The sequence below is a fragment of the Lepidochelys olivacea genome (assembly GCF_965140295.1).
Source record: "Lepidochelys olivacea isolate rLepOli2 genome assembly, chromosome: 8".
Classification (NCBI taxonomy): Eukaryota; Metazoa; Chordata; order Testudines; family Cheloniidae; genus Lepidochelys; species Lepidochelys olivacea.
The window spans coordinates 38,306,770-38,316,994 of record NC_140418.1 but is presented as its reverse complement, the minus strand read 5'-3'; the positions used below and the strand labels follow the sequence as shown (position 1 = coordinate 38,316,994).

The 10,225-nt window shown below is 45.0% G+C and overlaps 1 pseudogene across 1 annotated transcript; it reads right to left on the bottom strand.

Moving 5' to 3' along the window:
- LOC311525664 (protocadherin beta-1 pseudogene) lies at positions 1–1,899 on the bottom strand (annotated as a pseudogene). The gene has a single exon. The product of its transcript is annotated as a protocadherin beta-1 pseudogene (transcript).
- Positions 1,900–10,225: the final 8,326 nt, after the last annotated feature.

The window sequence follows — 10,225 nt, the reverse complement described above, 5'->3', positions numbered from 1 at the left end:
TTAACAGAGTCTGGGCTCGTTATAGGCCTGCTGGTTTTTACTTCCCCGGTTTGGAGACCCACAGCGAAGAGACCTGGGTCTGTAGCCTTGAGCAGCTGGTAGGAAAGCCAAGAATTCTGACCAGAATCTCCATCCACAGCTACCACCTTTTAACCTTTTCACCAGGTAACCCGCCTCCGCCGATCTGGGAACCAGATCATTAGCGGGGGAGCTGCTGTTCTGTAGAGGGTATAAAATGAAGGGGGCGTTGTCATTTTCATCAATTATCACAACTCGGACAATGACTTCAGAGCTCAGTGGAGGGGACCCGCCATCTGCAGCTCTCACTGTAACCTGGAAATCCCTCGTTTGCTCATAATCCAGAGACTGCAGAGCGTACACATTCCCGTTTTCGGAGTTTATGGAGATGGAGGAGGAGAAGGGGAGGTCACCGATGTTGCCAGGCAACGCCGAATATGTCACTTTGGCATTCTGCTCTGTGTCCAGGTCAGCAGCATGGACAGTTCCAATCAACAGGTTGTTCTCCTTCAGGTACATGACGTACGAACTTTCATTAAATACAGGGGGGTTGTCATTAATATCCGATAGCTGAACACGGATGATCCTCACTGAGGTGAGCCTCGGAGTCCCCCGGTCTGTGGCTGTGATGCTTATGTTATACTCAGGCACTTTCTCTCGGTCCAGGGGCTTTTGTGTAACAAGCTCGTAATAATTCTTCAGAGTTGATTTTAAAGCAAATGGGACATTGTCCTGAATGGAGCAGACCGTTCTGCCATTGTCCCCGGAGTCTCGGTCTCTCACACTGAACAGGGCCACCACTGTCTCAGGGGAGGAGTCCTCGGGTATGGTGCTGCTGAGGGACGTCAGCGTCACTTCCGGGGCGTTGTCATTCATGTCCTCGATCTCCACCAGGACTTTGCAGTGCGCATATAGACCCCCGCCATCCGTGGCTTGGATGTTCATCTCATAACTGCTTCTTTCTTCATAGTCAATTATCCCCAAAACAGTGATTTCTCCGGAAAATTGATTTAATTTGAATAACTTGAGGATTCTGTCAGGCACCTGCCTGAATGAATAGGTGATTTCTGCATTTGGACCTTGATCCAAATCACTAGCTTCAACCTTAGTGACCAAAGTGTCCTGAGGACTATTTTCCATTAACTGCACCGTGTACACTGACTGACTAAACTGAGGGAAGTTATCGTTGCTGTCCAGGACATTAATGCGTATTTGGGCTGTGCCAGTTCTCTGTGGCAGGCCCCCATCGGCAGCTGTGAGAATCAGCATCAGCTGCGCCTGCTCCTCCCGATCTAATTGTTTCTCTAACACCAGCTCCGCGTATTTACTGCCGTCTCCCCGGGTTTGCACATCCAGGCTGAAGTGCTCATTAGAGAGGATTGCGTAGCTCTGGATGCCGTTTGTTCCTACGTCTGAATCTTGGGCCCTTTCCAAGGGGAAGCGGCTGTTTACAGGGAGATGTTCAGGCAGCTCCAAAGGGAATTCATTTTGAGAGAATTTAGGGGAATTGTCATTCACATCATGTATCTGCACCTCCATTGGGTACAGCTGCAGTGGATTTTCCAACACAATTTCGAATTGCAGCAAACACGGGTCGCTCTGTCCGCACAGATCCTCACGGTCTATTTTCTCCTTTATTATCACATCCCCGGAGCGCGTGTTCAGCTCAAAATATTGCTTGGTGCTTTTAGAAACTAGCCGAGCACTGCGACCAGACAATTCCCCTACATCTAGTTTCAAATCCTTTGCAACATTAGCAACTAGGGACCCGCTTTTCTTCTCTTCACGCACAGAATAGCGGATCGTCTCACAAGCCACCAGGGACACACACAAACATAGAAAGAAAGACAGAACTTGCCTTTTCCTGGGGCGAGTCTCCATTCCGCCAGCCATTCCCGGGTCAGATCTGAAACACAGGCCTGTCTGCAAAGCTGCTATATGTTGTGCTAGAGGAAAAACGATTTGTCCTCCAGTATTGTTTTTATTTGTAATTATTCCATCCGCCCTTTCCCTATTTTTTGTCACCCGCTCCCAGCGCAGAGCCGTTGTCGTCTGGATTCAGATGTCTGAGTGCAACTTCCACTGAGTGCTGGCGGAGTCCGAAAAGCTGCCTTTTCAGCACCGTCTTTGGTAATATCGCCACCTTGTGGCTCAGCTAAAATAGGACATCCATGGTTTTATAGTATAAGCTTATTGCGTGTGGTTACTCTCTGCATGGCAAAGATTTCTTTTTTAAACACAATTTGTGATTATAATATTTTACAGTCAGAACTTCTTAACCCAGTTTACTTCCCATTATACGAGAGAGAAATATAAATTAATAGAGAAATAAAATGGATTCTCATACTTCCACATCTTTTCTTCTCTAACATCCTAGAACGTTTATTCTACACATGCAAATACCATAATACACCTCAATGCAATTCTCTCATGTGCCCCCTTGCTTCTATTTCTTCAGCGAGGTTGTCGATATCTTGGGTACTCACCGAAGTCCTGTAATTCCCTTCTTTATTTGGGTCCTCAACAGGAAAACTAGGAAACTGCGGCCTGAAAAACCTGAACTCACTGTTGATCAACCATCACATATGTAGTTCTGGCGAAGGGATCCTTCCCCGTTTTGTTTTGTTTTTTGTTTTTTTTTAAGAGGGCAACGGGAAGACGTCACATGCATCTTTTTCCTGATTTTCTCCTGGTTTTCTTGTGTTTACGTATTGTACAGCAGTATGGACCACGACAGAAACAAGAAACAATGAAATTGAAGCCAATTTCAACCTAAATATATATTTATATTTAATATGCGACGCTGCTCCGCTTTCGTAGTTACACATGTATATGCACTTCTGAAAACCCATCCACTAGCCGTATATTTAGCGTAGCAGCACTGGATTAGGGCAGGTGTCCATTGTTTAAACAACAGCTAATTTTGGCTTAATTTCTCTCTCTGTAATTGGTCTGTCGGTCTTTACTTCTCCATTTTGGAGTCCGAAAGTGACCTGGGTCTGTGACCTTCGGCAGTCTGTAGGAAAGCCAAAAATTCTGACCAGAATCAATGCCACCACCTTAGCCACAACGTAACTCGCCTCTGTTGCTCTCAGAACCAGGGTGGAGGTGCTGTTCTGTAGACAGTATAAAATGAACAGGGCTTTGTCATTTTTATCAATTATAACAACTCAGATGACGATTTCAGCTCCTCCTGGACTTCACAGCTGCCATCCGCCACTCTCACTGCAATTTGGCAATCTCTTACCTTTTCATAATCCAGGGTTCTAAGAATATAAATATTACTATTTTCAAAATTTATGGAGATATAAGGCAGCTCACTTATCTGACTCTGCACTAAGGAACATTTCATTTTGGCCTTCTGCTTTCAATCTAAATCAACAGCATTTACATTGTCAATCAGTACAGCTGAGGCGATGTTTTCCTTCAAGTATATAGTGTAGGATGTCTGGTTAAATTCTAGAGAATTGTCATTAAATGCATGATAACTGCGTGGAGACGATATCCTCCGATATCTGAGTGGTTAGGCTGGGCGTCCCTGAGTCCATGGCATTGATGACTGTATTTATAACTCCGATGTTCTCTCCCGAGCCTTTGTGGTCCGCAGCTCATCGTAATAATTAAAAGCAGGATCTAGAGCAAAATTCCGACTGTCCGTGGAATCTGCGTCTCTGACACTGTCCTTGGGGGGACTCCTCGGTGAAGGATGTGAGTGCTATCTCCTCCGGCAGGTTGTCATTCACATTCAGAACCTCCACGAGGACTTCGCAGTACGCAGACAGACCCCAGTCGTTTGTGGCTTTACGCTCCATCGGGTAATTTTTAGCTTTCTCAAAATCCACCCTTCAGCAGATTCGTTTTGCTCTGGTGACAGAGTGTAGCTGGAATAGCTGACGACATCTGTCTGATTTACTGGTCAATGGGGCTGTTTTCCGGAAAACGTGTTTAGTAAATCGCGCGAGTAAAGACAGCGATGCTACCATTGGCATCCAGGAGGACTATAACGCAGACCTGTCCCGTGCCAGACCTGGGTGGAGAATCCCCATTGGTTGCAGTTAAACTAAACCCCAGCTTCTCTTCCCGGTCCAAGTGCCTCTGCAGTACAGTACCAGCTCTGAGCATTTAAAGCCAACCCCATTAACCCTGACAGCTCATCGGAGCTTAGCGTGTAGATCTGGAGGCTATTGCCTCCCACAACTAAATCCTGGGCACTGTCCAGATGAAAGCCGGACCCAACGGATGTGGCTTCCGGCATCTCTACATCCATTTCATTTTCGGGGAACGGAACAGAGAGGAATGATCGTTTACGTAGGAAACCTCCACCACTTACGCTTGGATTGGAGACAATGGGGGTTTCAAGAATATTTTACAGATCTCAGTTTCCAGGCAGTTTTACTCTAGGTCCAGTTTTTCTTTTATTGGCAGATCCCGGGTGTTTAGATTCAGCTGAATGATCCCTTCAGAAACAATGCGGACCGCAGACAGCTGGCTAACAGCAGCCCCTAAGTCCTTCGCAATACTGGTGACAAGGGAGTCACTTTCCACGTCCTCAGCTAAAGAACACAGAATTGTTTCGGATCACGCCCGGCACCCACACAGCTAGAGAATAAACTAGGCTACATGCCTTTTCATGGATCCGTTTGATACCTAACACACCATTTTACTTCAACAAAACAGAGTATTTTTAAAGCAATCACTATGCTTTCCAGCCATTTTCTTGACGTCCAATATTGTACCTTAATTGCGAATAATTCGGCTATTAATGCTGTCCCTGAATGTATTTAAAACATCCTTACACCATATTTGGCCATTCCTCCTGAATAGCTAAAATGGTTTTTCCTTCGGCTTAGCGTGCATATTGCTTCCTAACTAATATGGCTAAAGGATCTGCTGGTCTATGGTCAACAGCGCCGCCACTAAAATCATTGATTCCATTAAATTGCTTTCATTGGATAGCGTTATTATTTTGATTTTCCCACTTACGTATATCTACATTTATTTCAGTTCTTCTTGCAATAATGTGATTGAGGGAGCCACAGAGATGCTATGTAAATATCTTCCTTTCTGAATATGTGGCACAGATACTTGAAAATATGATTCTACTTTAGGTACAGCTTCTAGTAACTGTCTCAATTATGAGCGTGAAGTGTCAGCTTCGGTACTGAATACGGGGGATGGTGTCAGGGGAAAAGGAAGGAGCAATATTCCCCTAGTTTAGCAGCTCTGCATTGATTAGCCTTTGAAAGGTAGCCCCCACATCCATATAGACCAGATTCCACTATGAAAGCTGACATAGTGGACATCAGCATCTTTTCCTGGACATCAGCATCTAAGGGAATTTGCCTATACCCTTAAATTAAATTCAGATTACTAATGTACGTTTCACTCCCCAGTAGATCCAGTAGGTATTCTGTCCTGGGTGTGGAGTAAGGAGCAGGGTTAGGTGATGGCATTTACCCTTCTAAAACCCACATAAAAATCTAATTGTTTTGTCCCTGTTAGGAACCATCATAATAGGAGATGCTTTTTGATTTAATAATCACTCCTATGTCTAACATGCTCTCCACTTCCTCCTGAGTTTGTCTTTAATTTCTCATTTAGCACAATTTGCTCTGCTAGGGGTAGGGCGTGTCCCCTAGCTTTAATGAAATGCTCTATTTTGCTCTTTACACCTGCAGGTTGGAAAATACCTAGCTGTGGTATTTCAAGAGGATCAACATCTCCTGCTTTTGGGTTGGGTCCCAAGCCTCCCAAATAACAATGCTCTTTAGGGGAATCCTTACTCTCTCTGATAAAATCAATTAAAGAGGCAGTAAATGTTCCCTCATCAGCACAACAAATCATATTCACTGCCTGCCATCTTTCTCTCTTGGTAAGCTTTTAACTATTGACATGTACCATTTGCACGAGCTCCCCTGCCAGGGGGCTACTTTACACTATAAGTGACCTCATTATCATCTCCAAGAGTCTCTCACAATAGCCTTGCATCTTATTTTTCCTCACTGGAATCAACAATAACACAAAGTCAACTATACCAAAGGATCTTTCCTCAGTACGCCTGTCTTGCCATGTTTTTCAGACTTCTGCCTCTTTCCAAGTCTATCATAGCTTTAAATTCTCTTTAAAATCAAGTGACATATTCCCCTCTGGGCTGTCCTGACTCTTCTATACTACCCTCCCTAGAGCCTTGAATTAAATCTAGGGGTCCCCTGACCAGTTTCCCATAAAGCAGTTTAGGGGGGGGCGTGCACAAGGGGGGCAAGCAGGGCCACTGCCCCCAGCTTCTGCCCCACCCCTTGCCCTGGGATTTCCTCCCCCAGCCCATCTTCCCCCCTTTCTGCCAGGGTGGGAACTGGGCTGAGCGGGGCTGAATGGGCGTGCCTGGGAAAGGCACTGCAGCTAGCGCCCTGCTGAGCCCCACTTGATGGCGCCTGGTGCAGGGAAGCCGAGCTGGCAGAAAAGCTTCCGCAAGAGGCGAGCTGGGAAGCCGGCTGACCCCTCCTCGCCTGCAGCCTCCAGTAGGTGTTTTGGAGCAGAAGGGAGCTTGGGACAATGCGGGTGGTGAGGCAGCAGCCCAGCGGCGCTGTGGGGATGGATGGGGAGGCCAGGGAGCCGGTGTTTAAAGTGCCCCTATAAAAGTGAATGAAAATCCCTGCGCACGTCCCCCTAGGGGGAAAATCTGTATGTGAATAACAAATAAGGGAGCAACACATCCCAGTCATTCTCTTGCCGCATAACATACATGCTTAGCATATACTTCAATGTTCCACTTATTCTTTCTACCAAACCACTGGTCTCTGGATGATAGGGGATGGCTTTTATATACCTCACTCCACACAACTCCCATAATTTCTTGAAAACTATAGACATGAAATTTGCACCACGGTCGGACAAGATTTCCCTGGGAAAACCTACCCTGCTCAAAATGGTTGTTAGGGGCTCAGGGTACCTGGTGGCAGCATCCACCACAATCTGTATATATTTCTTTCTATTTCTGGGAGGTCTGGCCTGGGGGGCCAACAATTTCTATAGACATTCTGGCAAACATCTTAATGATGGGCAAAGGCGGCAAAGGTACCTTGCAGGGTCCTCTTAACCTCTTATGCTTTTGATATAAGACACAACTCTTACAATGATTTTATTTTTACTGTCTCAGCCATGAGAAGCCAGTAGAAATTCTGTTTGAACCTATCACAGGTTCTTTCCACTCCTAAGGGTCCGGCAAGGGGACAATCATTAGCTACTTGTAGGAACCATCTCCTGTACTTCACAGGCACAAGCACTTGCTTGCAAATCTCACTGGGACATCTTTTTTTACTAGGGGAAGCCTCCTTGTAAACAAGCCTCTTAGAAAAAAAATTACCCTTTCCTTTCCCCGCCAGGATATTATTCTGAGCTGCATCCCTCTTCTTGACCACGGAAGTATAAGCCAATTGTACCTCCACAAATTCCTTTAGAGTCTCACTTAAATTAAGAGCAGACTCTGGCAAAGCAATGAAATCTCCAAGTCCTTACTTGGGGGACAGACTGTTCTTTTCAGCTGACAAAGGACTCGGGGCATTTCAACCCCATCACCCGCCTCTGCAGCCCTCTCTGCTGTCCAAAGACAAGCCAGGCTAGACAGAACTTTACTCTTTTTGGCTGCGAATTATTATATTAATCTTCTTAAACATGGTTAATATATCATTGCTAATTAAAACCTCAGGAGAAAGTAGACCTTGGCCAAAGATACAATTACAGGGAATTTGGCCAAAGCTAATATATTTAAGTGTTTACCAGGAATTCTGTCTCTCCCCTACCCCCAAACTTTCCCTGATCAAAGTGACTTGGGCTGCTGTGTCCCTCCAGCCCTAACAATCTATGCCATCTACCGTTGCATTTTTAATAAATTCTTCTCTACCCTCCCAAGATCCAGTCCTAACATAGTTCACTAGGATTTACTCCTGCTCCATCACTAGCTCTGAAGCAATGGTGGTGGTATTCACTGGGGCGCTGGGCACAGATCATGGGCTTACCTTGAGCCTCAGGCATTTTGGTTTTATCTGGCTGGAGCCCCATAGTGATGACAGAATACGTGTCTTCCCTTTTGGTAGGGGGATTTTAAACCCTTGGCTCTAGAGGGTTTTTTAAATCAAAGTTGTGGTTAGGTTTATTTCCAATCCCCTCTTCATCAGGATGTCATGAGGATTTTAATTCCTCTGGGATTTGTGCCTCTGATGGGCCCTTGATTCAACATATTCATCAGCAATGTCTGCAGCCTCAAAAATGGTGAAGGGTTTTGTTTTTGTCACAGATGGCTGCCTTTACCCCATCTGGAACTATCCATAACAATTGCTCCTGGGCCATCAGATCAGTTTTCCATAATCACCTTCAGCCTGCACTCCCATTCTCCATTTTGTCATAAAATTACATCTTTTATGTACATATTCAACATGCGAGATATTTAGACACTCGAACTTTCTTCAATCGATAGGTGTCAGGGATAATTTTTTTTAATTTCTTGTACACCTTAGCATCACTCTCCTCTTTATCATTAAGTCTTGGCTCACCTTCCCAGTTATTCTGGTTAAGAGAATAGACGTCGGTTTATTCTCTGGAATACTGTTCATCCCATATAGTCTTTCCAAAGCGGACAGGTACTCTCTGATAAAGAGTCATCCTCTTCATAAACTGGGCAGACTTTCTCACATTCCCTTGCGTTGTGGGGGAAAAGGGGGCATACTCAAAGGATGGGGAAGCCCCTTTTGCTGCTTCAGTATCCTGAGCTGCATTGTATGAGCTTCCATCAGCCCCCTTTCCTCAGCCTCCTGTGTGCTCTTTCCTCATATTCTTAGATGGCCTTTCATCTTCGGTGGTTTTTCTCCGTGGCTTCTTCTTTGGCCTTGACTGTTGCTGTTTGTTCCATGTGCCTCTCCTGGGCTTTCTCTCAGCACCCTGGGCTCCTTCCCTCTCCCTGATCCCTAATTCTGCCATCCATCTCTGCTGGTCACGTTTTCCTTGGCTCTCAGGGGCTGCAATCAGGCCAGTTCCACTGCCATGGTCATCTGTGTGTGGTGTGGGACAGGAAGATTCTCACCCTCTGTGTCAGACTCCATCTCATGTTTCTTCCCTTTGCACCTAATCAAACCTTGTGAGCACAGCTCTCAGCTCCTGATCTGGGGTTTTCCTCTGAAAAGATATTCTCTTCTGCAGACATACATTTTCAAGGTATTTTCTCACAAGACCACTGTGTCGCTCACTATGTCTATTCTTCAGACTTTAAAAACTCTTAATGTCAAGTTTGAATTTTAACAGCTCTGACTAAAGAATTTTTGAGGTAAGCACATCCCTTTTTGGCCAGACCATGCCCCTTTTTGAAGAGCTATTGGGTCACTGTTGGTGAGGTGGGTAGAAAGAGCAGATCTGTATTCTGAGCATAGAAGGATCAGGAAAAAACAACATTTTCTCGTGAAAGTCAAAATAAACCTAATTTCTTACACTAATCTCGGATGCACAAAGAAGACTAGCAGAGGTCAGTCACCCTAAACAGAAAGATGGCTCACCTTTTGTTTAGTCATTAATGGTAAGAATTGATCCCTATAGTAGTTTACAAATATTTAAAGAAATACTTTATAGAGACAGATACAAATTCAGCTTCCTTTCACTTTTCTGGGCCACGGGAGCAACCTCCAGTCGGCCTCAATCTTTTGTGAATTATTTGCCTTTACTGTCCTAAATTTTGGTACCATCCGTGACTTAGAACTTTTCTTCTCCTTCTTCATCTCTTAGAGCTGGGCGCTGGCAACCTACGATCATCATTCTCCCGTCCCCCATTCTCCTCAAACATCACCGACGTACAACGCTGCTTCACTCCGTTTTCTTGAAAAATCTCTATTAATGCCTTCATCTCTCTTCCCCTGTCTACTATAACTCTTCTCTCGAGACCCAACTTTCTGAACTATGGGATGCACAACATTTTAATGCCCACTTTCTGAAATACAGAAATAAGCATGATGAGGACACTTCAATCCTTATAGGACTCCATCGGTCCCACGTTCATTTCAGGACCCAGTTTTTTTTTTTAAATCCCTGTTTTTAAATAACAGCAACAACAAACCCACTCTTCATGGGCTAGCACTGTCTACCTCATGGATTTTCTTTGCCCCCATTCCTTCATCTTCTGGTACTCCAAAATTAGTTTTCTCTGCCAGTACAAACAGTCTCTAGA